Source organism: Macaca thibetana, chromosome 4 (assembly GCF_024542745.1).
Source record: "Macaca thibetana thibetana isolate TM-01 chromosome 4, ASM2454274v1, whole genome shotgun sequence".
Taxonomy (NCBI): domain Eukaryota; kingdom Metazoa; phylum Chordata; class Mammalia; order Primates; family Cercopithecidae; genus Macaca; species Macaca thibetana.
The window spans coordinates 42,422,416-42,449,943 of NC_065581.1; the positions used below are offsets into that span (position 1 = coordinate 42,422,416).

Genomic DNA, 27,528 nt, shown 5'->3' on the forward strand with positions numbered 1-27,528 from the left:
TGGCAGCTGTAAGCCAGCACTTTTCTTTTCAAAGCCTCTGAGTCTCCTTTCCCTCCTCCTCCTTCCTTCCCGCCTCCCCCCTCAACCCCCAAAAAAGGAGGATGCCCCTTCTGTTGAGTACACAGCCTGCAATTTTGCTGTCAAATCTCAGCCAGGAGGTCAGTGTTGTGACTGACTGTGTAAGGATCGCTCCCTTAAGGGTAATTACACTAAATTCCCCTCTGAAGGACAGCTCTCTCTGGATAGAATACAAGAAAACTCCGCATCCCCCATTCACGGAAATTCATGATTTCTGTGGCTGTCACTGGCACTCTGGCAGCGAGACACTTCGAGGTGCTCCAACCACTCAGAGGTGAGTATGAAGGCGGTGGCCGCGGCAGGACCCAGGCCATGGAGGTGGGAGGCCAAGCGGCAAGATTAGGGGTGTGGGGTCCAGAGGGACCCCTCTGAGGAGCTGGGGTCCTGGGTGGCCAAGCAGGAACTGGGCCACAGACAGGAACATCTTCACCTGAGCTAGCCACACCCTGAACAGGGAATGCAAGGTCTCGCTACTGACATTCACCCCATGGGGGATACCCCTACACATGCACTCATTCCTTTGTTTAACAGGTTGCCTTAGAGCACTCGTCACCTGCCCTGCACTGTACTAGGCACTAAAGGGGGACCCGCGATGGGGCAGCAGCCCCCTCTGCAAGGGCTGGAGTGCTCATAGGTAAAACAAAGCGCTTACATGTGAAAGGTGAATAAATATCCAAGCCTCCTCCATCCCCCAAATCATCCCCAGGCCCCATCAGAGGGGCAACACCCTGACCCTTGTCCCCACCTGCCCTGAGGGAGGCTGGCAGCTAGACCCTTCAGGTCTAGCAGCCACACTTCCACTCTTCCCACTCCGGGGAGACCCTGGCAAGAGTTGGGGAGTCACTCACCCACAACAAACAGTTAAAAGGAAGAAAGCAGGTCTGGCGATATCAATGCACTTTGATAACAATAAACTCTGCTTTTAATTTATGCTAATGTGTAGGGCTGTGGTGACAGTAAGAACTAAATTACAGAGTGGCTTTCGAGCTGGTAATTATCCCTCCATTTTTCGCTGCTCTGGAAGATGGACACACAATTATGCTCTCTTGCTGTATATTAATACAGATTCTTGACATCTTCAGCAGACCTGGAGCTGTCATCGAGCTTTTTGTCTCCTTTAATTGAAAATTAATGGTTACTGGGTTGCCACGGAAACAGAGGCCACGGACGCCAATGGTGCTCACGTCTCACCGCGGGACTGGCGGCGTCAGGAGTCCGGAATGACCTTGAAAGTTAAAAGAAAAAAAAAAACTTAAAAAAGAAGGGGAGAGGAGGACAGGAGGGTGGGGGGGTGATGTTCGTGTCAGAGCTGAGAGAGAGACAGAGAAAGAAGAGAAGGAAAGGAGTGAAAGGGGAAGAGGGAGAGAAAAGAGAGGAAAAGAAGAGATTAAAAATCAAAAAGAAGAGGGGAAATTCCAGGAGGTTGGGAGTGTGGATGCTGGTGAGGGGAAATTAAGTTTGTAAGTTTTACCTCTCAGCTTTTGCCTCTTACCTCTCGTGCTCTTGCTCACTTTCTCTCTCTCTCTCTCTCCATCTCTCTCTCTTTCTCTCTTTTTTAAAGACCCACTGAAACACTGGGACCTGGGTCTCCACTTCAGATTCCATGATTGTACAAATCTGTTTCAGTCAGAATGTCAGCATCTGCTGAGAGTCCCCATGAGGAGAGACAAAGGCTCCTTTGGTGCCATGAGAGGTGGCAGGCAGAGCAGGGGCAGGGGTGAGGTGTGCCACGTGGGCACTTCTCAGGAGCCAAGTGGGCTGTGCTGTCAGAAGTGGGGGCCAGGGACGGGGCCACTGCATGGGGAGCTGGGAGCTGCCGCAACATTGCTCCGGCAGACATGGGCAGGTGAGAGGGCTCTGTCTGCTAGGCCTTTAGCTTGAAGACACAACAAAAGAACTCAAAAGAGTCAGAGATGGGGGGAGTATGAAGGGGGAGGGTCAGGGCAAGGTTCAGTTTGCCTGGGAAGATAAGAGATACAGGAGGGCCATTCAGTGAGCCTCTGGGATGGCCAGTGGCTCTGCTTGGGAAGGTGTTTTCCTAGGAGAAGTTAGCAGGCCCAGCATAGAGGCACTGGGGACCCCTGAGTGTTCTAGCAGGGAAGGTGGGCTCTTTCCTCATCAGCCCACCTTCCCAATTCCTCAGCCCAGGGCACGTGCTCTAGAAAAGCAACTCAATTCAACCATTATTGGATGCCTTCAGTGAACCAGCAGCCAAGCTAGACTTTGGGGTCACAAAGACAAATCAGACATAGATCCTGCCTAGAAAGGCTCAAAATCGAACCTGGGAGTAGACAGACATGAACAGACAATTGGAAAGTTAGCGACCCCCTCAAAGATTTCTCTGCAAGGATGTTCATCTCAGTGTTATTTACAACAGCAAAAATCTAGAAATGGATGGATGACCAATAGGTGATGACTAATAAAATGATATGCCTTATACCCAAAGAGCACTATACAGTCATTTTAAATTATGTTGGAGAAGAATATGTAATAACCTGGGGGAAAAAGTTCTCAATATTTTATTTAACAAAAACATTAGTTGACAAAATGGTGATGTATTTTATGATTCCACAATCTTGTTTCTAAACTTTTAAAGACGTGTACATTAAACATGTAATAAAGTTACATATATGTGTATGTAAATGTGTGATTGCATGTGAGTGTATATTTGTGAATATGTGCGTGAATGTGTGTGTCCATGTGAGTATGTGTAAATGTGTGTATAAGAGTCAGCTTAAAAAAAACTAGGAGATACACTAAAGTCGTACCATGGTTATCTCTGGGTGGGAAGATTATGGCTGATCTTTATTTCCTTTTTTATGCTTTTCTGCATTTTCCTTTTTTTTTTTTTTTTTTTGAGATGGAGTCTCACTCTGTCACCCAGGCTGGAGTGCAGTGGCCGGATCTCAGCTCACTGCAACCTCTCTGCCGCCCAGGTTCCAGCAATTCTCCTGCTCAGCCTCCCGAGTAGCTGGGATTACAGGCACCTGCCACCGCGCCTGGCTAATTTTTATAGCTTTAGCAGAGACGGGGTTTCACTATCTTGCCAGGCTAGTTTTGAACTCCTGACCTCATGATCCACCCGCCTCAGCCTCCCAAAGTGCCGGGATTACAGGCATGAGCCACCATGCCGGCCTGTATTTTCCATTTTTTTAAACAATAAATATACATAACTTTGATTAACAGAACAAAAAGAAAAGAAAAGGTGTCTTTAGAATTCCAGAACCAGGCCCCTAGAGATAAAATCCCCAATAAGGTGCTCCTCACACACTTCTGCAGGGACTGGGCCCCCTTGCCCAAGGCTTTCCCCCAGAAATCAGACCCAGCAGAGCTTTTCCCCAATTACCAGAACCCCAGAACCCTGTCCTAGGCTCTCATTCCCCTCCCCCCGCAACACTCTCCCCATCCCCAGCCTGCTGGCCATGGTGTCCAGAGATAGGGTGATAGGCTGAGGACACCCAAGCAGGGCTGCAGGGTGGGCCAGGGGAGCAGGCCCTGCAGCCTGGGACATGGATGCCAGGATCTCCTTCTCTTTGTTTCCCAGGTGGACCTTTAAGGTAGCACCACTGCCTTCAGCATCATATTTGGACTCACATGCAGGCCACCAGCTACTCGAGGGCTAGGAAAGGGTCCCTCATTCATTAGGGCCCCAGTTGCTGGCTGGACCTCAGCAACTCTTTGCTAAGTTGAATATCAACAGTGGATATTTATGGAGTAACTACTCATCATTACAACTCTTAAGGTACATATTACTATCTCATTTCACAGACCTGGCAGCTAAGGTCCAGAGAGGCTAACTGACTGGCTCCAAGGCCCATAGATGATCAGTTGCAGAGCTGGAACCCAACCCCAGGGACCATCTGCCTCCAGGTTTGTACTCTCTGTGCCTGTTTCTTCCCTTGCCAGGTCCAGAAACCCCAGGTACAAGTGGAGTCGCCCTGAATGGCTAGGGTTTCTGGAATAAACCCCATTCTGGGAAGGTCACCATGAAAATCTGCATCTTTTCATGGTCTTGGCACCCCTGGCCTGCCCGTGGCAGGGCTGGAAGAGTTACCCCTAGTTAAAGCAGGAACTTTGGAGAAAGCCTGGCTGGGAGGGGGAAGGGGGTCTCGTAACAAATGCATCCTCTCTGCCTCTCACCAGACACATCCTTAACTCACTCACCTGGCAAACGGGAGCTCTGTTCCATACCCCCAATTCACTTCTCTACCCCTGCCCAGTCTCAGCCTCCAAAATCAGATTTCCACACCCCTTCCCCCAGGAAGCTTTCAGGCAAGTCACTTCAAATTGCCACACTTATTCCTGTACTCTGCCCCAATAACAAATAAAGCTACCCTATGGCATATGTCCTCTGTCCTCCATGGCAGGCCCTAAGCCAAGCACTTCGCATGTGTCCACTCCCTCTATCTTCCTGACAAGTTTATAAGGAGGTGCTATGGTTTTATCCCACTGAGGCATTGAAAGTTAGCCAGCTTGCCCAATGTGACATAGCAAATCAGTGGCAGAGCCAAAAGGTGACCCCATGCCATCTGAAACCAGAAGCCACGTTCTTCACTACCACACCAATGGCAATGCAAGGATTTGAGGTTTCACTGGAACTGTGGTGCACTGGATGACCTGGAAATCAGTAGCCCATTTGGCTAGACTCTTGTGACGTGTCAATGATAAGGCAGGTTGCGGCAATGGTCTTTCCCCAGAACAGAGGATCTTGCATGTGTAGACAGGCGGAAACAGGCTCACCTCCTCTCTGGAGGTAGACTGCATCTGCTTCATTGACCTGGGAGCCTCTCAGGGTAAGGTCAATTCTGTTCTCACTGGCCCTGCCATCCACACTCAGGACATGAGGGAGGGTTCCGGGGTAGGGGGTCGGGGGCAACTGGCTGCTCCACTGGCTGGTAGACCGGCTATAGGGACAGGTGTAGGGGAAGGGTCCCACGTAAGGGCCATCTGCGCCTCTACCCTGTCCCTGGCTGAGCCCAAGACCCAGAGGAGGCCTGACTTTCTCTTCCCTCCACCTCCCTCCACCCCTCTACCCGCCCTTCTCCACCTCTCCCCTGTCCTTCCCTCCACCTCTCCCCTGTCCTTCCCTCCACCTCCCTCCACCCCCCTACCTGCCCTTCTCCACCTCTCCCCTGTCCTTCCCTCCACCTCCCCACCTCACCCCTGCCCACTTCCCTCCCCGCCCACTTTCCCAGAGCCAGAACAAACAAGAAGACAAACCCAGCCGAGGCAGCAGCGGTGGCAGCGAGGGGAGCAGGGAACTTGCCTTCATTTCCCCGGCTTCCCTGATCCCGACCTTAATCCCCGCTCAGCATCCTGTCAGCCGGGTTGTTCTCAAGCTGACATTGCTGCAGGCGCCTTCTCGGCAGCCTTTCCTCAGATCTGCCTCCTCCGGGGACTTCTAAAGAGGAGCCTGAGGTTTCTCTGTTACAGCCGGCTTCACTCACTGCCCTCAAGCAAAGCCTGGGCTCCCAGGGGGCTGCAGGGAGAGGGGGCTGAGTGGGGGCAGTGCCAGTCCTGATGTTTCAGAGGAAGAGAGGAGAATGGAGGTGGCTGGACCCCAGAGGCTTCCACAGTGGGGGTCAGGCCTGGAGCAGGAGCCCAGCCATTGCTGTGGGTCTGCTCAAAGCAGGGAAGGACTTGCTTAGGTGTGCAGGCCTGAGAAACTTAGGGGAAACTGAGACTGGAGCCCAGGGAATTCAGGCTGGTGATAGTTCTGGCTGTGGAGGAAGCTGAAGGGTTTGCAAGTTTCTGAGCCTGCAGGGAGATCACAGCTCAGAGTGGGTTTGGAGAGAGGGGCAGCTGGAGCCTGCACTGAGTGTGTGTGAAAGAAAACACAGACATACACATTCATCAGTGGACGTGCTGAACACCTGCTGGGTCCTGGGAGCCAGACGGGAAGAGCAGCCTGGTGAGAGGGATGCGGGTAAGCTCCACAACAGACGGACCCCCGTGCCCGATCTGCTGTGGGGTCGCTGTGTGGCCTCAGACGGGTCACTTGGCTTTTCTGAAGCCCATTTTTCTCATCTATAAGATGTGTGGTGGGAAGGGGGAGGTGATTAGGAAAAGCGTGCTTGCAGGATCAATGTGAAGTTTAGAGTCAGCGTGTGCAGAGCACCTGGGGTTGAGGATGATTTTTACCATTCATGTCACTGTCCGCAGGGACATTAGAGTCTGGAGCTTTGTCTGGGTTTTCATAAGCGGAACTTTGTGTGGAGGGGAGTCGCAGGAGGGCACGGGTGTGTGCAAGTGAGCAAGTGAATGTCCATGTGGGGGTCTGGGCAGGACCCCCATGAAGCTGCTGTGAGTCCCTACATCTGAGATCAGGCTCAGCCCGCAGCCTGAACAAACATCTGGGACGTAGGTCTGGTCAGTTCTGCCCTCCCGATATACCCCCACCCTCCAGTTGTGACACACCCATTCTGCCAAGGGGATAGGGATATAAGAGGCTCCTGGAAGCCCAGGAAAGGTGCTCCTTAAGCTCCCCTACCTCTTTCAGCTCCCTCTCTGGGGACTCCCTCAGAGTCATAAGTGCTCCAGGGACTGAATTGGAAGGGAGTGCCTGAGACCTCAGGGGCTCAGCTTCTTGGGAGAGAGCTCAGGGTGCAAGCTGGGTGGGCTTTGTGAGAGTTGGTAGGGTCCCAAAGGCAGAGGGGTTGAGTGAGTGGCAGAGAGGGTGCCTCTCCATCCACCTCTCCATTCCAGAGTGGGAGGGAGGGAGTCCTGGAGAGGGGGCTATAAAGCAGGATCTGGATTCAGTCCCTCTACCTCCCCAATCAGGCCTCTCCCTGGATCAGTAAAAAAACAGAAGCACCAGCTCTTCCTGTTGCCAGGGTTGAGGTAGCTGGGTGGCCTTAGGCAAGTCACTAAACCTCTCTGACCCTTGCTCTCCCCATCAGTAAAATGGGAATAGTATTGCCTGTCGGTGTTGCGGTGCAGTAAAAAACAAAGCAGTATGTGCAAAGCACTGAAAACAATGCCTGGCATGTGGTAAATGCTCCAAGGTGTGCACAACATCCCAGCTGACACAAAGTTTTGACTCGGGCTGTGGCGGGTATGTCTGTACGAGCATTACTTGGTAATAAGAAATAGAATGTTGACAGCGTTTTAGGTTCCAAAAATGGATATGAATGTCAAAAAGTCAAAGCAGCCAGGTAAAAATGTCATGTAACAACCAGGCATGGTGGCATGCACCTGTAGTCCCAGCTACTCGGAAGGCTGAGGCAGGAGAATCACTTGAGCCCAGGAATTCGAGGCTGCAGTGTGCTATGAATTGATTGTGCCACTACACTCCAGCCTGGGCCACATAGCAAGACCCTGTCTCTAAAAAACAAAAACACAAAGCAAAACGAAAAGTGTCACGTAACAGCTTGGCACATATAGGTATTGGTAAATTATATTTTCCTTCTTCTCTTTCTCCCTCCCTTCCTTCGGACCAAATGAATTTTATCATTCTCTAACCAAATCATTCTCACTCTTTGGGGGAAGTCAAATTCCCTCCTGACCTAACCATGATGCTTGCATCTCATCTTTGTGTGTTGGGGCAGGGGGGTTGCCTCCAGGGCCCACATAGGGCACTGTTGTCTCCCAGTCTTTGGGAAACCACCAGTCTGAGAACTCTCAGGAACTTGCTAACCATGCTGATTCCTGGCCCCCCTGACCTGCTGAATCAACGCCGGGAAAGGAGCCTGGGGATCTGCATTTAATAATCTCCCTTGTGAATCTGTCACCCACTAAATTTGAAAACCGCCACCTTAGCACTTTTTCTCTTTTGCCCTTTGCCCATATGCCCATATGTGCTCTTGTTGTCAGACCATGTTTAAAGTCCTCGTCTTGGGAAGGTGGCTGCTTCACCCCCCAGCCAGGAGATTCCTGTGGGATGCTCCCTGCAAGAACCCTTAGGTCACTGGGCAGGATTCTGCCCTGCACCTTAGTCCCATGGCACCTATATATATTCATCCCCTACAGTCTGCAGGAGTTGGGGGCTTCCAGGCCCATTTTCCATAGTGGATGCTATATTCCTCAAAGGTCGGAACCTTTGGGTCCCCCCAGCAGGTGACCTGGGGTACAACCAGGACTCCATGTCAAACAAAGACATTGTCTCCCTGCCCTGGCATTCAAACAGACAGGCTCAGGTCGGGGCAGGTGTCCTTCCAACTTCCCAAGAGCCTCCCTGCACTGGCGGTTGGGGAGCAGGGCAGCCTTCTGCTGCTTCTTCCTTCCCTGGTTTGTCACCCAAAGGTGTCACACAAAGGCTCACCTTAGTGTTTAGGAAAGGGTGGGGAAGGGGACACTTCTCAGACCCCTGATGACTCACCTTTCCCCAAATTCCAACCCCCACACCCTTATAACTACTCCCATCCACCTTAGAATGAGTGAGGGTGACCAGAGCTTTACCAAGGGAGGCACCCTTGGGAGGAGGAGGCAGCGGGGTGTGTGAGGCTCTTCTGGACTCAGAGGCCTGAGTGTGAAGTTCTGGCTCCTCATCAGCCAGTTGCACAGACCATGGCAAGCCCTCCTCCAGTCCTCTCATCTGGGAAGCGGCCATTAAAAGTTGTGAGGCCTGAGAGAGACCACGGGGATGAAAGTGCTAAGTGAACACGAGGTATGGATCTTTTTTTTCTTCTTTTATAGAATTAATCATTTTGCATCCTCCCCCAACAACAGGTGCAGGCTACCTAGGAAGCCCCTGTCCAACTGCCTCCTCTCTGGGAGTCCCAGCCTCAAGCTCTCTGGCTCTTAAAACAAGCCCATCTGTTTGGGAGGTTTCAGAGGCAGCTGGGAGGGGCCCCCAACCACCCCAGCCCATTCCAAATAGGTAGAGTGGGAGAACCCCGTTCTGAGGCAGCCTCTAGCCATGATGTCCACCCCAGGGGCGTCAGGGGAGGTGAGGAGAGGAGGCACCAGGGGAAGAGGACTGTGGGAGCCAGATCCCGAAACTCCTATGGGCGTGAGACCAGAAACCCAAACCCTGCCCCCACCTCCCCACCCCTTAAGCCACCGTCCGGAAAAAATAAACTATTTCCTGCAACCAGCTCCGAAACAAAGTCTGTGAATGCACAGTGACACATGTTACATAAATAGAAGCCACAGAGGGGAAAAGCCTGTTTTCTCTTTCATTATTTATCACTCTCTAACCATCTCCAGCTGGGTGAGTAAACAGGCGCATTGGCCCATAATGAGGAACAGACTGCTGCTGTGGGGCTGCCGGAGGGGCGCGTGTGTGTGTGTGAGCGTGAGTGTGTGGATGTGTCTGTCTGTCTGCCCCTGAGAGGGAAGCGTGGGAGCCTGAAAAGGCAGAAGGCTTGTGGGACACCAGATTCCAGAGGACAAGGGGGGAGCCACCTGGTGCCCCCCTGGGGTGGGACAGAGCCAGTCTGCTGCCTCCTCACCATGAGGGTTGGTGGGGGAACTGGTGAGCTGGGCGGAGGAGTCAGAGGGGAGAGACTGTGTGGGTGGGAGAGGATGTGAGATGTATGAGCCAAGTGCGAGACTGCAAATGTGCCAGGTCTCTGAGCGTGACCTCCGCAGGGTGGCCTCTGGGAGTGAGGCGGGGGTAGGAGGGCGTGTGAAGGGGTGTGACTGTAGGGGGTGTGTAGGGCTGTAAGACTGGGAACCTAAAGGAGTGGGTGTGTGATGACCTCGCCATGCGTGTGTATGCATGTGTATGTGTGCGTGTGGGGGGACCATGGGAGTGTCTGATCCTGAAAGTGTATATGGGAGTGTGTGATTTGTGTGACTACGGGAATGTGTGTTTATATCTGTGTCACTATGGCAGTATGGCCTGTGCATGTGAGATTTTATGGCTGTAGGTGGTGTTTTGGGTTGAATTGTGCTTCTCCTCAAAAAAGATATATTGAAGTCCTAACCCCAGCACCTCTGAATATGATTTTATTTGGAACCAGTATCACTGCAGATGTAATCAGTTAGGATGAGTCCCTACTGGAATAGAGTGGCCCTCATGCAATATGACTAGTGTCCATATAAGATGTCCATGTGAACACACAGAAACATGGAGGCAGAGGCTGAAGTGATGCACCTCCAAACCAAAGAATACCTGGGGCTACCAGAAGCCAGCAAAAGCAAGGAAAGGCCGTTCCCCACAAGTCTCAGAAAGAACCTTGCCTTTGGACTTCTAGTCTCCAAAACTGTGATACAATAAATTCCCGTTGTTTTAAGCTACCCAGTGTGTGATACTTTGTTGTGGCAGTCCCAGGAAACTCATAGAGGTATGTATGAACGTGTTGTGCATATGAATATGTTGTGCGAGCTTGAGAGTGCATGAAAAAATGTGAGAAACCGGCTGGGCACGGTGGCTCACACCTGTAATCCTAGCACTTTGGGAGGCCAAGGTGGGCGGATCACCTGAGGTCAGGAATTCTAGACCAGCCTGGCCAACATAGTGTAAACCCCGTCTCCACTAAAAATACAAAAATTAGCTGGGTATGGTGGTGCATGGTTTTAATCCCAGCTACTTGGGAGGCTGAGGCAGGAGAATCGCCAGAAGCAGGGAGGCAGAGGTTGCAGTGAGCTGAGATCATGCTGCTGTACTCCAGCCTGGGTGACAGAGCCAGACTCCATCTCAAAAAAAAAAAAGGTGAGAAACCATGAGAGTGTGCATTTATGTGAGTATGAGATGGTGGTAGTGAAGATGGAGGTGACTACGGGAGTGTGAAAACGTGTGAGACAGGGAATGTGTGAAGTGTCTGCATGTGTATTTGTATGTGCCAGAACACACATGCTCAGTACCTACAAATCATCATCCTGGAAAGGAACTCAGCATCTGTCCTTCACATCTGATTGCCTCTACCCACCCTCCCTGACCTTGGGCAGCCCTACCTGAGGCCAGGTAAGCCTGAAGGAGGGCTACCCACAGCCTGCCCACAGGACACAGGATGCAGGCTTGCTCCTCAGGGACCCAGAGGAGGCCAGGAATTGAAGGCTGCAGCCAGTGAGGTACAGGGTCAAAATCTTTGTTTGTGGAGCTGGGCATTATTGCCTGAAGTCTGATTTCTATTTTTTGTTTGTTTGTTTTTTGAGACAGAGTCTTGCTCTGTTGCCCAGGCTGAAATGATATGGTGAGATCTTGGTTCACGACAACCTTCCCCTCCTGAGCTCAAGCGATTTTCCTCCCTCAGCCTCCTGAGGGACTACAAGCACATGCCATCACGCCTGGCTAATTTTTGTATTTTTTGTAGAGAAGGGGTCTCATGGCCAGGCACGGTGGCTCATACCTGTAATCCCAGCACTTTGGGAAGCTGAAGCAGGAGGATCACCTGACGTCAGAAGTTCAAGACCAGCCTGACCAACATGAAACACCTATCTCTACAAAACACCTGTCTCTACAAAAATACGAAAATTAGCCAGGCATGATGGTGGGTGCCTGTAATCCCAGCTAGTTGGAAGGCTGAGACAGGAGAATCGCTTGAGCCCGGGAGGCGGAGGTTGCAGTGAGCCATCATCACGCCATTGCACTCCAGCCTGCGCGACAGAGTGACACTCCATCTAAAAAAAAGAGAGAGAGAAGGGGTCTCATTATGTTGCCCAGGCTGGTCTCAACCCTCCTGCCTTGGCCTCCCAAAGTGCTGGGATTACAGATATGAGCCACCACGCCCAGCCCTGATTTCTTTCTAGCTGCTATGCTGGTATCCCCAGTCCTGCATAGGGAGACAGGCCTATGCTCAGAGAGTCTTGAAGCTACACTGGGTTCCTAGACACCATGCTGATCAGCCCCATTCCTGGAGACCACTGGATGTCACAGAACCAGCTGGAAACTTAGCCTCCCAGGCCATGTTCAGACCAGCCTGTCCCTCTGCTGGCTTAGCCACTGTCTTCCAACCAGGAGACACCATAATTGTTCAATTACTCAACAAAGCACATGTTCCAAGGCCCACGTCTTAGCATACTCAAAGGTGTCCCAGAGAGGCTTTGCAATGAAACTTCAGACAAGCCACTTCTCTCTGAGCCTCAGTTTCCTCTCTGAAGAGTGTACAACCACCCTTGCCCTGCCTACCCTCATAGAATTCTTGTCAGGATTAAGGGGCTCAATGGACGTGAACTTGCCTTATAAAGAAACGCCTTATAAGATGCCTCCCACAGACCTATAGGGTCAGTATCATCTCCAGTATCAGCTTCCCACTGTCTCTTCCCTTAGCTCTGTAATGCTTTGATTTAATTCAGGAGTCTGCAAACTGTGGCTCACAGACCAAATTCTGCCTGGTTTTGTATGGTATGTTAGCTAAGTGGTTTTCACAGATGAACATTAGTGGTTGATTTGATAATAGGGAGCATTAACTTTGAACCCCAACCAAGCAAAATGTTATCTCCATTCCCCAAATTTCATTCTTCTTCTTATTAGACCTGTATTACAAAAAAAAGTACTCAATTATTATTGTCTTTGTAATTTCATCAATAAAAATTTTGTGGAAATTTGTTTTCTCTCTTGTTACGCAAATCCCTGCATAATATTCTCAATTTTGCCTCATAGCCTGCAGAGCTTAAAATACAGCAAAAGTTTGCTGGTCTTTGCCTCCACTGCCCAACTCCGCCCCTGTCACATAAAAACAGCCACAGATGATACATAAGCAAATGAGTGTGGCTGTGCTCCAACACAAGTTTATTTCCAGAAACAAGTGGTAAGCAGGATTTGGCCATCATCTGTCAACTCCTGAAGTAGAACACTGTAAGCCCTTGGCCATTTTGATGGGTTTGGAGAAGGGCAAGTCAATCCTTAGTCAAGTCCAAATAAGCTAAGTGTTGGCTTGAACAATTCACTGGACTGAATTGGGCTGGATGTGAGTCTGAAGATGATGGGACTCCCTCCAAGGACTCTAAGAATAAAGCCCACCCAGAAAAAGGCAGAGTGAAGCAATGGGAAAACCCAAGGGCATCGTTTTAAGTCCCTGGATCACACATCATCTGCAGTGAGTCCTGCTCCCTTGACTTTCCGGTGCAAAAGCCAGTCAATTTTCATTGTTATTTAAGCCCATTTGAAGTGGATTTTCTGATGTTTGCACTGATACAAGAGCACAAAAGAAGAGTGTCTAATCCAGCCTGGGGCATTCAGGGGAGACTTCCAAGAAGAGGTGCCATCTGAGCTGGGTCTTAGCAGTGAAAACATATGGGAGAAAAGATATTCCAAGCAGAGGACACAGTCTGAGATGAAGCCCAGCTACATGGAAGAGCACAGAACATGCCACAAGTCCCGGGTGGCAGAGCTGGGAGTGGCCAGGGATAGAACCAGAGGTTCAAGAAAGGATACCTTCTACCCTGTGCACCCAGCCAAGGTGCATGAATTTTGAATGCGTCTTAAGCAGGGCATGACAAGTTCAGGCTGGAATTTTATTTATTTAATTTTTATTAAAGATGGGGTTCAAGCAATCCATCTGCCTCAGCCTCCCAATGTGCTGAGATTACAGGCATGAGCTACCACACCAGCCTGGGCTGGCATGTTAGATAGAACTTTTTCACCACTGTGGAGGATACACTGAAGGGAGGCTCCAGAAGAGGACAAGGCTGGAAGTGGGGAGGCCAGCTAGGAAGCTATTGGAATACTCCAGATGGGAGATGATGAGGGTCCTGCCCTGACCAATAGTAGGGGGAGTGGAGGTAAAGAGGAGGGAATGACTCTGAGAAATGCCTTGGAAGCCACAGGACTTGGTGACTGGATATGAAGAGGAAGGGATAAGGAGAACCAAGGGATGATTCTAGTTTCTAGAGTGACTGGGTAGATTATGCTGCCACCAATGTGGAGAAAATGCAGAGGTGGAGCATGTTACGGATACAGAAGATGGCTTGGGCTGGGGACATGTTGACTGTGCCATCCCTGGAGGCCCACAGACATGGGCATGGGATCCAGGTTCCACAAGGGATAGTGGTGGGAGCCACCATCTCACGGGTGGTAGATAAAACCATGAGAGTAGATGGGCTTGTCCAAGAGCACAGGTGATGAGGAGAGCAGTGGGGCAACGCCCAGTGCTTCAGACAGGACAGTGGGAGATGAGATGAGCCCACAGAGACTCATGAAAAGGAAAAGTTAAGCAGGAGAACAGTAGGGCAGAGTGTGGCAGGCACTGGCGCCCTGCCCATCTCTCTCAGTGTTCGCCTCTAAAGGTAAAAGCCTGCTTACTGCCAACACCTGCTCTTTGCCTGAGGGTTTTTTCCTGGCCGTGGAAACACCCTTGGCTCCAACCCAGAGCAGGCCGGAAGTGCTGGAGAGTGAATGCGCCTAGAAAGAGGCCACAGCCCATGATGAAGGGAGGTTGATGGATGAGTACCCTAGGGCCTGCGCCCGTGGGTTGGCTTGTGTCCGGTGTGCGTCACGCATGCGCAAGTCCCCAGTGGGACTGCACTCCTCTTGCTGACAGTGGGATAACACTCCCTTTATTGGCTGCCTTCCCTCATTCTCCCTGCCCTGCTCCCCCACTGGTATTTCTGGGACCACCTCCCAAATAAACCACTTATGCTTGAATCACTGTCAGAGTCTGCTTCAGGGAGAACCTAAACTAAGACAGAGGTGTCATGAAAACCAAACAAATAGAAAACATGAAGGTGTTCTCACCAGGTAACTTTTGTCACTGGAGGGATCAGGTCTGTCCTGCCCCAAGGGGCCCACCTCCACTCTCATAAAAGAGGCAGGCCGATTTCTTGTCTGGTCCGAAGGTTCTCAGCAGGGGACTTTCCACATTCCCTGGCTGAGCAAACTCCAACATCAAGAAATCCTTTTGTAGTCCCAGTTACTCAGAGGCTAAGGCAGGAGGATCTCTTGAGCCCAGGAATTCGAGGCTGCAGTGAGCTATGGTCACGTCACTGCACTCCAGCCTGGGTGTCAAAGTGAGATCCTGACTCTAAAATAAAACAGAAAAAATAAATCCTTTCCTATCTCTCACCTCATTCCTTCGGTTTTTGCAGGAGCTGCTGTGTACTGCAAATGCTCAGAAAGATTCCTCAGCCCCAAGCCCGCCCTCTCCTTGTACCCCTGATTCAGTCCTCTTCTTTTCCAGCACTCCAGGTGGCTTTCACTTCTTTCTATTCATCATATCTCCAGCCCTGTAAGTGTTCTCTGCTTCTTTCTGCCTGCAATCCAAAGACTGGCCATGACTGCTGACCAGTGTCCCACAGGGAAACGGGGGCTAGGTGGGCTGGAAATACTCCCAGTGTACTCCTGACCCACCCTGCTCCCCACCTCCTACCTCTCAAGGCAGGAGGCCAAGGGGAATTGCCTTGAACCAGACTTCTTGAGAGGTAAAGGGCCCTCAAGAAGCCATATACTAGAGCAATGAGGTGATCACTCTGGTGTGTAACAAGCCAGGGTATGAAGGCAGGTGCTGTACTTACATAATTGTGGAACTGTGTATGAATTTCAACCTTTCTGAGCTTTAGTCTTGTCATTTATAGAATGAAGATAATAATAGTATCAACCTGATTTAGGCTGGGTTCCCACAGAAGCAGCCCCTGAGACACTATTCCATTGCAAATGGTTGATTTAGGAGGTGAAGGAAATACCAGTAGAAAAGTGGGGAAGTAAGACAAGGAAAGGAGGCAACAAAGTATATGTTACCAGCTACAGGATGGGCTCGGTCCCACAGAAGAAACCCTGGAAGTATGCATAGCACACATGACTCGGAGTTATTCCACAAGTGAAGTGAGGGAGTAGGGGTATTTATATACCAATTCCCATCAGTTATGGGTAGAGGGCTCCTCCAGGAAGTGCTAGTTCCCTGGCACTTCTGGCCTCCCACAGAGTGGAAAAGTGGGCTCTAATGCCCAAAGGAAACCCTTAGGCTAGGAAAGGCAGGCATTAGTGATTGGAAGCCTTAGGGGTGAAAAGTCACAGTGCACCAGACAGGGCACCAACAAGTATCTGTTGCATCATCTTAGAGGACTGTTGGGAGGTGAAATGAGGTCATGTGTGGAACGCGCTTAGCACAGTGCCTGATGCATGGGTGGTTCTTCTTTAAGCAAGACCCAGCTTCAGTTTGCCTTCAGCTGCCTGGCTCCAGGGACTTCCTGCTGCCTAACAACATTGAGAGAGGTCCTGGGGGCTGGAGAGCCATGGGTTAAGAGGAGAGGGTACTGGAGGAGACCCTAGGGGACATGGTGAAGACCAGAAAGCAGAGGGGGTACAGGAGAACCAGGAAGGAGGTAGGGCCTGGGGCCCAGGCCTCGCATAGAATTACAAGGATCAGGAAGTGTGTGAGCCCCACTCCATGGACCCAGCCAGATGCCACACACAATAAGGGATGTATAAAGACTCTCTTACCTTCCCTTATTTCTACTCTACATTCATTGCCTTTGATATTTGGAGCACTGCTTTCTCTTAAAAAAAAAATAGGACTGTTGTGGGAATCAGAGATACACGTTAAAATTGCCTGGTGAACAGTTGATGCTCAACAGACGGCAGCTATTTTCAATGTGAGCCTACCTGGGCTTTAACTCTCCTCCTTCATATCCCACCTCACCCTCCAGGGCCAGCAGCTGAGACCCCAAGCCCCAGGTCTTCCAGGTTCCATGGGGAAGGAATGCATCCTCTGCTAAGAACAGAGTTCTGAAGGCATCCTAAGTCAACAAGCAGAAAGGGAGCCAGAGGAGAGATAAGAAGAATGGGGAGCACAGCCCTCTGAGAAAAGGGGATGGCTCTGAGGAAGTGAGAGTCTTCCTTGTCCCATTTTCTACCTAAGTTCCCCCCTTGACCCCAGCCAGCTCTTTCCTTGCAATCAATGAAGACACAGTTATTACATATGTCCTACAACATGCAGCTGATAACTGCAGGACACCAACTTGCCCTAAAGTGTTAGGCTATTTTTGTTTTTTAAACTTTGCTCTAAAGTATCAAATCATAATCAAATCAATATGCAAGTACTGTGCAGCTACCTTGCAAAAGAAATTAAGCTGGGTACAATGAGAAATCCCCAAATGACTGAAACTGTAGGTCCCTAAACTAAGGAGTTTATTATCTAGTTGGAGAAATGAGGCATAAAATGGCTAAACAGTTAACAAACAATAGGGTTTGTTAAAAGTTACTGGGAGCGTATTCAATAAGTTAGCTAACAACACATTGTAACATCAATGACACAGGAGTGCTAAAGAGCACCTGGAAAGAGGCAGAAGTGGGCTGGGGTAATCAAGAAAGAGTAACAGTAGCTATAGTCTATCCAACACCTAAACTGAGAAGAATCCTACATGAGCCATATGCGTCCTCACCACCTCTCTGCCAGACTGTCATCTTTCTTCCCATCTTGCAGTTGAATAAACTGAGGCCAAGCCCCTTGCTTCAGGATTTTGGGCTAGAAAAGTGACAGAATTGAGACTTAAATCCAAAAGTCTTCAAGTGGATGGAAGATGTGGGATAGCTCCTAAAAGATAAGGAAGAGCCGGACGAGGTGGCTTGCACCTGCAATCCCAGCACTTTGGGAGGCTGAGGCGGGAGAATTATTTGAGTCCAGGAGTTTGAGACAAACCTGCGCAACAGAGAGACCCCTTCTGTACCTGGGTGTGGTAGCTCACACCTGTGGTCACAGTTAATCGGAAGGCTGAGGTGGGAGGATCACTTGAGCCCAGGAGGTTGATCACAGTGAGCTGTGATTGCACCACTGCACTCCAGCCTGGGCAACAGAGTGGAGGCCCCGTCTCCAAAAAGATGAAGAACTGAATGAAGGGAAAAGGAATTCTTTCCTCTGTGCCCACTCCTGGGGCTTCTGCTACCCTCATGCATCCTCCACCCCATCCCCACCCCCATGGGTGGGGTGCATGAGAGAGGGATAAGGCACTGGGTCTGCTCTCTTGGCCCCTCCCAGTATGTTCTGCTCTCTTCCTGCACAGAAATCCTTCCATGTAGGGATCTCATTTGACCTAAAGATGCTGTGTTCCAATTAGTGGAAAATCGCTCACTGTTTGTCAAGTTATCGTTTATTTCCTGATTTTTTTTTTTTTTTTTTTTTTTTTTTTTTGAGACGGAGTCTTGCTCTGTCGCCCAGGCTGGAGTGCAGTGGCCGGATCTCAGCTCACTGCAAGCTCTGCCTCCCGGGTTTATGCCATTCTCCTGCCTCAGCCTCCCGAGTAGCTGGGACTACAGGTGCCCACCACCTCTCTCGGCTAGTTTTTTGTAATTTTTAGTAAAGACGGGGTTTCACCATGTTAGCCAGGATGGTCTCGATCTCCTGACCTCGTGATCCGCCTGTCTCGGCCTCCCAAAGTGCTGGGATTACAGGCTTGAGCCACCGCGCCCTGCCTATTTCCTGATCTTTAATGACTGATTTTCGACAAATCAGCCCAAAGTCCCATGCCCACCACCCTTTGGACAAGGCCTGAGTCTCTGACTCCCTAAAAGTCCCAAAAGGAACTGCAAACATCTCCAAGGGCCCAGGCGCCTGGTCAGCCTGGCACCTAGAAGGACAAGCCAGCCTCACCCCAGTCCTGGGGGCCCTCTCCTCCACAGCCCCCGGCACAGCTACCCACACTACCATGGTCATCTACTTGGGGCAATATGGTAAACTGATAAGCCTCCCCCACAGGTAGGAGCCCCGCTTAAAACCGAGGAAGCCTAGAGAGTGCCTTGAAGGTTCCTGGCACAGTTCATTAAGATGTCAACCCCTAATGAAATATTTCTCTCTTTAAATCATCATTGATCTTGGGGAAGAGGAGCCTTTGTGGAAAAGGAAAAGGCTGTCCCTCTCCTATTCCTCCCTCACCTCCAATCAGCAGAGATTCTAGGTCTTTCCCAGTCGGAAAGATTGGGAAGCAGGGAATGGACGAACAGGGGAGAGATGGGAAAGGCAAAAGATTCCGGAGTAGAGGAACCACAGCAGGGAAGGAGAGGTACAGTGGGAAGGGAGGTCACAGAAGGAAGCCTACCATAGCAATGAGACCATAATACCCAAACACCCACTACAATCGAACTGTCCCATCAGTGGGAGGCTGGGTAACAAAACAAGACGGGGCACGCTGATATGGTAGAATCCTCTCCAGTGGCCTCTTAAGTAAGTGACCTAGAGACACACACAACACATGCAACGAACATGTAGACATTCATCTCAGCAGCATGAAGTTCAGCAACACACAAGTAAAAACAAGGAGCAGGCTACCTTTCATTTAAAATTTTAATTGCTTGATATTTGACTATGCCACAAAAATGAATCAAAATAAATAACTAAAACAAAAGAAAATTTTGAGATACCCAAGCAATACCAAAGCAGTAAAAGTAGAAAACTTACTTGGGAAGGCCAGCTTCAGGAAACCACAAGGGAAGGATGGAGAATGGGAAAGAGAAGAGTCATGGAAAAGGCCTATATTAGCAATGATTTTTACATGTTGCATTTTTAAGCATAAAATATATAGCTCAATTAATGTTTACAAAGTGAACACATGTATGTAACCAACTCCCAAATTCAAAAAGACCCCCAGAAATCCCCTTGTGCCCCTCTGTCACACCTCCACCTAAAATAGCCATGCTCCTGAGTTTTAATGCCATAAATTCATTGGATTGGGTTTTGAATTTCATATCAATGGAATCAAACTGTGTTTTCTTTTGCATCTGGCTTTTATGCTCAACATTATATTTGTGAGATTCCTCCATGTTGTTGTATGTGGCAATGGTTTGCTCATTCTCATTGCCAAGTACTAGCCCACGGATGAGAAGACCATGGTTTAGTCACCTATTCCACTGTTGACGGCTATTGTGAATAGTGAGCACATGCGAATAGATGGCATAGCATTCTGGTGTATGCCTTTTGGTGAACATATGTACATATGCATTTTTATTGGCATATACTTAGGAGCGGAGTGGAGTGGAGTTACTGCATTATGCTGATAAAATGGGTTTTATTTTTGTTTTTTGTTTTGTCTTGTTTTTTTGAGATGGAGTTTCACTCTTGTTGCCCAAGCTGGAGTGCAATGGTGCCATCTCAGCTCACTGCAACTTCCGCCTCCCAGGTTCCAGTGATTCTCCTGCCTCAGCCTCCCGAGTAGCTGGGATTACAGGCATGTGCCACCACGCCCGGCTAATTCTGTATTTTTAGTAGAGATGGTTTTTCCATGTTAGTCAGGCTAGTCTCGAATTCCCAACCTCAGGTGATCCACCCACCTGCCTCAGCCTCCCAAAGTGCTGGGATTACAGGCGTAAGCCCCCGCTCCTAGCCTATGCTGATGAAGTTTTATTTCTCAATAACTAAAAAATAGTTTTTGGCCAGGTGTAGTGGCTCACACCTGTAATTCTAGTACTTTGGGAGGCCAAGGCAGGCAGATCACTTGAGGTCAGGAGTTCGAGATCAGCCTGGCTAATATGGCAAAACCTCATCTCTACTAAAATTACAAAAATTAGCAGGGCATGGTGGCATGTGCTTGTTGTCCCAGCTACTCGGGAGGCTGAGGCAGGAGAATTGCTTCAACTCGGAAGGCGGAGGTTGCAGTGAGCTTAGATCACACCATTGCACTCCAGCCTGGGCGACAGAGTGAGACTCTGTCTCAATAATAATAATAAAATAAATATAAAATATCTGGGCTTAGGTTTGTTGGGACCCTGGGAATGAAGCAAATGTTTCTAGATGTACACACCACTACCACCCCAAACTACTCCTGAGTATCAGGCCTGCTGCTAGGAACAAGCTCATCTATCAGCCCACTTCACCTCCACAATAGGATGGCAGCTGACCTTGGGAAACGGCATCTGCTTCAGAGCAGGAGACCTGGGAGCAAGTCCTTGCCACACCACTTCCTAGCTCTGTGACCTGAGCAAGTCATTTGACCTCTCTCAGCTTCACCTGGAGAAAAGTCACCATTACTGGGGTGATAAGCTGAATAGCACGTTATTCGACTGCCTGGCAAGCATTTAATAAGTGGCAACTCATGATTTGCAGCTTTGTGAGGTCAACATTCTCATCCTGGAGCTCATCAAAGGGAAAATAAGTAATTATGGAAAGCATGTGAGGAACACATTACCAGGCTAGACGTTTTGCCCATCCTCCCTCCCAACCACCCAAGGAGGCCTCCTAACCTCCCAATTGATGAGTGAGGAAACTGAGATTCAAACATCATGTAACTTGCCTCGGTCACACACTGGTTAAGTGACAGAGGCTGAAGTTCAACCCAAGGCTGCCTGACTCTAGCCCCTGTGCTCTTAACTATGGCCCCCATGGAGGGGTCAAGCCATGAGCCTTGGTTCCTGCCACCGCCAAAGCACCTGCACCTGCCCTGAGTCCTGTGAAGGAACAAGGACAGAAAGGGGACCCTCCTGCCTGCTCCCAGTCACTCCCACTTTGGAGCCAAGGGCTACTCTTTTCAACCTTCTTAACGAAGCTCTTGCACCAGGAAGAAGGGCTTTGGACTGGCTTCTTTGATTCGGGGCATTTGTTCTGTATCTTTCTTTGGGGAGGCTTTATCTTCCTCCCTAAAATGCCTTTTAGGTGACGACAAGACAGAGTCTTTTGATGCCTTGAGCCCCCACAGTAGCTCACAGGGAGCTGGGAACTGAACTGGCCTGGAGATGAGGGGTAAACTGAACTGAAAGTGAAGGATTTCCCAGGGCAATCCCTCTGGGCAAGTGAGCCCATGTGTGAGGTACAAGGGCTGCTGCAGGAAGGGGACGGGAAAAGCATTCAGTGAACCAGCCAGAAAAGGGCTGGAGAAGTCCCTCAGAGGTCACCTTATTCCATGGCCCCCTACAGAAATTCTCTCTTTTGTCTCCAAAGCCCCTAGTTCTCACCCCACCCTCAGCCTTTGCTGCAAGAAGGATGGGAAGGAGAACTGACGACATAGTCACTGGCCCAGCTGGTCTGACACAAGGACCTGCCACTCCAGGCTTGGCCTGGGGCTGTCCACACACCATGACTTCCACCAGAGCTGGCCCTCGACAGAAGGTAAATCAGATAGTACTACCAAGGGCTTTCTTTCTCCCAGAATATCCTTCCCCTCAGCTAACCCACAAGCAAGCAGTGCCACTTCAGAGACCACCATGAGCTTCTTTCTTGTTCTCATTGAAGTGGCTCTAGTTGGAATCTGGCTCATCACTGACCAGCAGCTGTGTAAGCCCAGGCAAGTGACTTGATCTCTTTGTGCCTCAGTTTCCTCTTCTATAAAATGGAGATAATAGAAATATCTCCCTCCTGGGGTTACTGTGAAGATTAAATGGCTGGTGAGTGGTACGACTCAGATGTTAGCTTTTATTTTATTCTTATGGCTATGGTTATCTCAGTTGCCACACTGGAAATGACACCGAGATATCCACATAAATGGCACTTAGAGTCTTCCCTGCACAATTTCACACCTAGAAATCTAAAATGCTCCAGCAAGACCTAAGTATGCCTGTCACACTTGCCCAACAGGGCAAATACATAAAATGTGGACCCGTGCAGGTGTCAATAACATTACAGAAAAGGGACAGAAGTGATGAAAAACAACCCAAGAGGGTGCCTCCTCTCTGACATCCCCTTTCCTTTCAAGGCCCACTGGAAGGGCCAAGAAATCCCCTCCCCCCAGGCAACTAAGCATCAATCCTTGCAGCTCCGCCCCCACCCCTCAGGCTTCCAGCTCCCACTCCACAGGGGCTCACATACTATGCCTGCCCCTTGTCCACCTGCCTGAGGATTTAGGACCAGGGGAGGCTTCAAGAGCCATTGTCTTCCTGCCCTGATCCCACAGCAGGATCCTCCCTTGGTCATGGGGACCTGGTATCACTGAGCTGGGTTGGGGTACTTCATGAGGACTCCTGAGGCCTCCTTCACTTCTCCCCACCCCCAACACACGCAGACAGATGGGAGATGTTGCCGGCGCGTGTGGGGCGGGGAGGTGGGACGGGTATTCAGATTTCCATGGGACTCTGAGTGGTGCGTCTGCTACCAACACAGCCCTGCCCCTTGGGCCGTGGGCATTTCCTTACCCAGACCTCCCCCTCCCAAGCCAAACACACCATCGCCACCACCACCACAACCCCTCCAGTCCCCCTGGGCAAAAGCGATGTTCAGAGACGCGGAGTTTTGTTTACAATCTAATTTGTCCTCAACTTTGCACTTCACTTTGCCCGCATGGCTCTGGCCTTGGGCCCCTTCTTCACTGGTTCGCAGAGCACTATACGGGAAATTCCCTTTCCGCAGAGGGAGGCAGTGCGCGCCTGGGGGTGACCGTTCACAAAGCCCTGAAAGGGCCTCCCCACCCCCTACCCTCGGCTCAGAAAGCCCACCCTCAGCCCCCACGCAGTGGGGAGCAGGAGGGAGGCCAGGCAGGGCCCGAGCCTGACGCTGGCTCAGTCTCTGGGCCCCCGGCCACTCCCCGCGCCGAGCGCAGCCCGCCGGGAACCAGTGAACCGTGTGGGAGCAGGACTTGGCCGTACCTCCAGACTCCAGGGGATGGCCGGGGTTTGCAAGCGCGCCATAGGATGAGTCCGACGCCAGGGTGAATCCCTGGGGTCCCTCCACCTACCATCTTTTTCAGATCTGCCGCCCCACGTCTTCTCCCCACGTTCCCATTTTTCCTCCCCTAAAGTTTGGTGCACGTGGTCTTCTCTAGCTCTCAGCGGGCTGCCAGGCGGGGTGAAAGTTCCTGCACCTGCTTTAGGCGAATTATGGTAGCACTAGAAGTTGGTTTTCCCTCCCTCCGCCGCTTGCTCTCTCGCTCCCTCCTCCCTCGCGCTCCGCGCGCTCCCTCCTTCCCTCTCCACCCTCCTCCTCCCCCGCCCCATCCCGCCCCGCCCGCGCGCCGCCCGCTCGCAGCCACTCGCAGCCCAGGCTCAGTCGCAGCCCCTCGGAGTCCGGAGCCCACCGCCCCTGCGGACCGGACAGTGCGGCCGGCGGCCGGGACGGAGCCCCCAGCCCGCGAAGAGGGCGCGGCGCAGGCGGCGGCGGCGCGGCGGGGAGGAGCCCGGGCCGGAACCAGGGCCGGGCCGGGGGCGGGGACGCCGGGGTCCGGGAGCCCGGGAGCCGGAGCGAGCTGACGAGCGTCGCGGAAGGACTGGGAAGGAGGAGCGGAGCCGGAGCGAGCCAAGCAGCCCACAAAGTGCGATGCCCCGGCGGGGTTGAGGCGCGCAGCGGTCGGCGCGGCGCGCTGGGAGGACGCCCGGGAGCTGCGCGGCGCGGGGCGGCGCGGAGGGGCAGCCCCGGCGGGCGGCGGCGGGCCCGGGCTGCGACCGGAGCGAGCCCCATGCCCCGCGCGGGCTGACGGGCCGGAGCCCGCACGGAGCGGCCGGGCGGGACAGGTAGGTGTCGGGCCGGGCCCAGGGACGCGGGTGGGGGCTGGGCAGGCTACCAGACCAACTCCCTTGCTCGCGCACTCTCTCGCCCGCTCGCTGGCTCACTTTGTGTTTGCAAACTGCCCGCCCGAGACGCGCCGGGGGCCGGGAGCAGCCGGGCCCTGGCCGGCGCACTTTGTTCCAGCCAGGGCCGGCCGTGGCGCACTGACCCCACGCAGCCGCGACATTCTGCCCCTGGCCCGGGCCCCCGCGGGCCGGAGCTGCCTCAGGAACAGGTGGGGGCTGCGGCGCGACGGGAATGGGGGCAGCCGGAGGCCGGGGCGGGGAGGGGGGCGGCCGGAGAGGCCACCGAGGCCCGCCCTTCCCCAAGAATCTGGGCCCCGCCCCCTCCCTGCCGTGCCGCTGGGAATGGGGTGTACGGGGGCGCGACCCCCTCCCTGCCCCGAGTCAGACAAAGAATACTTCCCTGCCCAGACTTTCCTGAGCTGGGAAGGGACGTGGCTCCCCCCAACTCTAGTCGGTACTGGACTCCCCAGGACGCGCCGGAGGCAGATGAATGTGGGGGCAAGAGAGCGGGGAATCGCGGTCCTACCCGCCGCGTCGTCTGTGGTGAAGAGGGGACTTGTCTTGCTGAGGTCGCACCTCGGAAGTGCCAGGGCCGGTCAGCCCCTTTCCCATCGCTCAGTCAGCTCGGGGATAGAGCGGAAAACTTCTTGGGGACTTGAGAGCGTCTGGAAATGGCCCCTGTGATTTGTGCGCCGGAGGTGGAGGGTGGGGAAACGATCTGGCTGACACCTCTACTCACCCGCTGTGGAGAGAAAGAGCTCCCGCTTCACCACGTAGGGGGAGAAGAGGGTAACCGCGGGGGGCCCGGAGGCCACCAGGGAAGGAGCCCGGAGTGACCGAATAGGACCTCCCCTCCCAACTGAGGAGTCAGGTATCTCCCCTGGACAACCTCAGCACCTCTCTGGCCGGCGGCGCTTCAGCCTCGGGCTCCCCATCCACGCCAAACAAACTTCCTTGGGCTGCATTAGAGCCGAGCCAGTGGCGCTAGAATGCGACCTGGGGTCCCTACTGCCCGCGTAAAGGACCGCGTAATTTCGCGGGATGCGGATTTTGAGGCACAGGCCCAGACAGCGGCGGATTCCCTCTGTCCCCCAATTGGGGCAACCTCGTGAACACACCTGTGTCCCACCCCGATCCTAGGTTAAGGGGAAAGGATATGGGAACCCTGAGCCCAGAGCGCGCCCCGCTCTTCCCTTTGCTCCCCAGCTTCCCTGGCCAGCCCCCTCCCGGCTGGTTTCCTCGCTCACTCGGCGCCTGGCGTTTCGGGCGTCCGGAGATCACCGCGTGTCTAGCACCCCAACGCCTAGTCTCCCCGCAGGTTGACGGCGGCGCCTGGAGCCGGGGATAGCGGGTGGGGAGTCCGGAGAAGCAAACCCGAGTCTGAAGTTGCCATTCGGGTGGCTCCTGAGAAAGCCCGGGAGCATTTTGGCCAATGCGGGTTTTTACCTGAACTTCAGCATCTTCACCCCGGTTTTGCAGAGCAGCCTAGATTCGTCCCAGCACGCACTGTGTCGGGTCTGGGATTGAGGGTTAGGGCAGCACACACAACTTGAGGGGCAGTTGGTAGGACTGACCCGAGTGCCTGCAGAAAGAAAGAGCAGCGGGATTGTCGTATGGCCTGTAGCTGCGGAAAGGTCTGTGCCGGTCCCACCGCCGAACCCAGAAGCTCACTTTCCTCAGATAACCAGGGCTGAACGGCCCCTCTGGCCGCCATGCCCTGCGGGCACCGGGCATTTTGAGCTCCCCTCCGCCCCCCCGTGAACCAGCCGGTAGGTGCAGGGGCCGAAGGCCGGGCCCAGTGGACCCAGCCGCCTGAAGGGGAGCCACGGCCTCAGAAAACCTCTGCCCGCCCCCGCGGAAAACCGCTGTAGGGAAGTCTGAAGGCCTTTTTTTTTTTTTTTTTTTTTTTTTCAACTTGAGAAACTTTTGCCTCAGGGTTTTGGGGCTCTGTTACCTGGTGGCTGGAGGGAGGATACTGAGGCTCTGCTCTTGGTACCTGGACAATTGTTGGCTCCCATGGTGCGCTTTCAATCTCAGACTCTCCGAAAACTGAGTTGGGGGAGTCACTCACACTCTAGTCAGTGGGGCAAAGTGGCAAGGGGAAGAGGTGGCTTTGTGGTTGCCCCCTCCCAGCCTCCACACCCAGGGCCAGGGTGAGTGCTGAATCTCTCCTGGGGGACCCTCAGGACCCACTTTATCCTGGCTCCAGCCTTGCTACTAAGTTTGGGAGACCGTGGTAACCTCTCCTGGCACTAAGGGCTGGGCGCCTGGGTGGGGTTTTCTGTGCTTCTCCCTGTCCTGGGCAGGTTTCCCAGGAGTTACAGAGTTGGGGAACCCTGAGCCCTGGGGAGAGAAAGACCTGACCCCCCAGTGCTGGAGAACGCCAGGGCCAGAGCACTTGCAACGGGTACCACTTACAAAGGGACCTGCTCCTGTCCCTTTCCGTGTAGGGACCCTCCTCACACCTGGACACCCCCAGCCCCCTTCCTCTGCCTTTAGAGCCAAAACCTTCGTTTCTGGCTGTAGGCAGGTAGGTCGCTTCTTGCCAGGAATGTGCATATCCTGCCGGGCCCCTACCCCAAACATACCTCTTCCTTGGTGGGAGGGAAGTAGAGGGACTGGGAGAGGAAGTCTTGCTTTTGATTCAGTAATTCCCCCAAATGTTTGCTGAGCCCCTACTCTGCCTGGGCAGGTCCCAGGCTGAGTACTGGGGTACCCAAGCAGTGAAGGCTGGAGTCTGCTCTCTGGATCTCAGATTGTTGGGGTAGGAGAGACAGGTAAGATGTCACATCGGGGAGAGAAGGATGGGAACAGGGTGTCTGTTTCAGAGGAGAGGTGTGAGGTGCAAGGGGAGGGAAGGGTCGTCTCCCCAGGAAGCCCTCCCTGCATCTTAACCCTTCCTACTCCACTGCCTTGGCGGTTTTGTGTCTCTCTAGCCACAGTGCAAGCCCCCCAGTCCCATCCTAAGCAGGCACAATGTCTTTACTTCTTGAATAGCCTACACTGTGTGAAATAATAATTTCTTCCATCCAAGAAACTCCTCACAGTTTCCCTTCTTGCAGATCTTACCACGATCCAGCTTCCCCAGACCAAGGCAGGGCAGGTACTATTTTTGACAGGACTCTGAGGCTCCGTTGGCTGGAATGGCCTCCTCAGATTTGGTTCTAGAACTCTGGAACCCAGAGCAAGGAACTGAGGCCTCCCCAGGG

At 52.4% G+C, this 27,528-nt stretch overlaps 2 protein-coding genes and 1 long non-coding RNA gene across 9 annotated transcripts in view; 2 read left to right on the forward strand and 1 right to left on the reverse strand.

Annotated features, from left to right (window-relative positions):
- Nucleotides 1-27,528, forward strand: part of TOMM6 (translocase of outer mitochondrial membrane 6) — a 657,333-nt gene that overhangs the window by 394,507 nt on the left and 235,298 nt on the right. The window contains exon 1 of one of the 3 annotated variants that reach the window (XM_050789519.1): nt 5,581-5,584. The exons of the other annotated variants lie outside the window; for them this stretch is intronic. The gene's annotated coding sequence lies outside the window, so the exon portion shown is untranslated. Of the gene's footprint in view, nt 1-5,580; nt 5,585-27,528 lie in introns of those variants that run through there. 3 annotated transcript variants of the gene reach the window in all.
- On the reverse strand, nt 973-26,036 carry LOC126953823 (uncharacterized). Its single transcript, XR_007725368.1, has 2 exons — nt 25,766-26,036; nt 973-1,303 (listed from the first exon to the last, which is right to left on the reverse strand). It is a non-coding gene; the product is annotated as an uncharacterized LOC126953823 (long non-coding RNA).
- Nucleotides 23,826-27,528, forward strand: part of FOXP4 (forkhead box P4) — a 54,401-nt gene continuing 50,698 nt past the window's right edge. For 3 of the 5 annotated variants that reach the window (XM_050789456.1, XM_050789454.1, XM_050789455.1), the window contains exon 1: nt 24,157-24,259. The gene's annotated coding sequence lies outside the window, so the exon portion shown is untranslated. Of the gene's footprint in view, nt 24,260-27,528 lie in introns of all 5 variants that reach the window. The other 2 variants (XM_050789457.1, XM_050789452.1) reach the window with 2 other exon arrangements.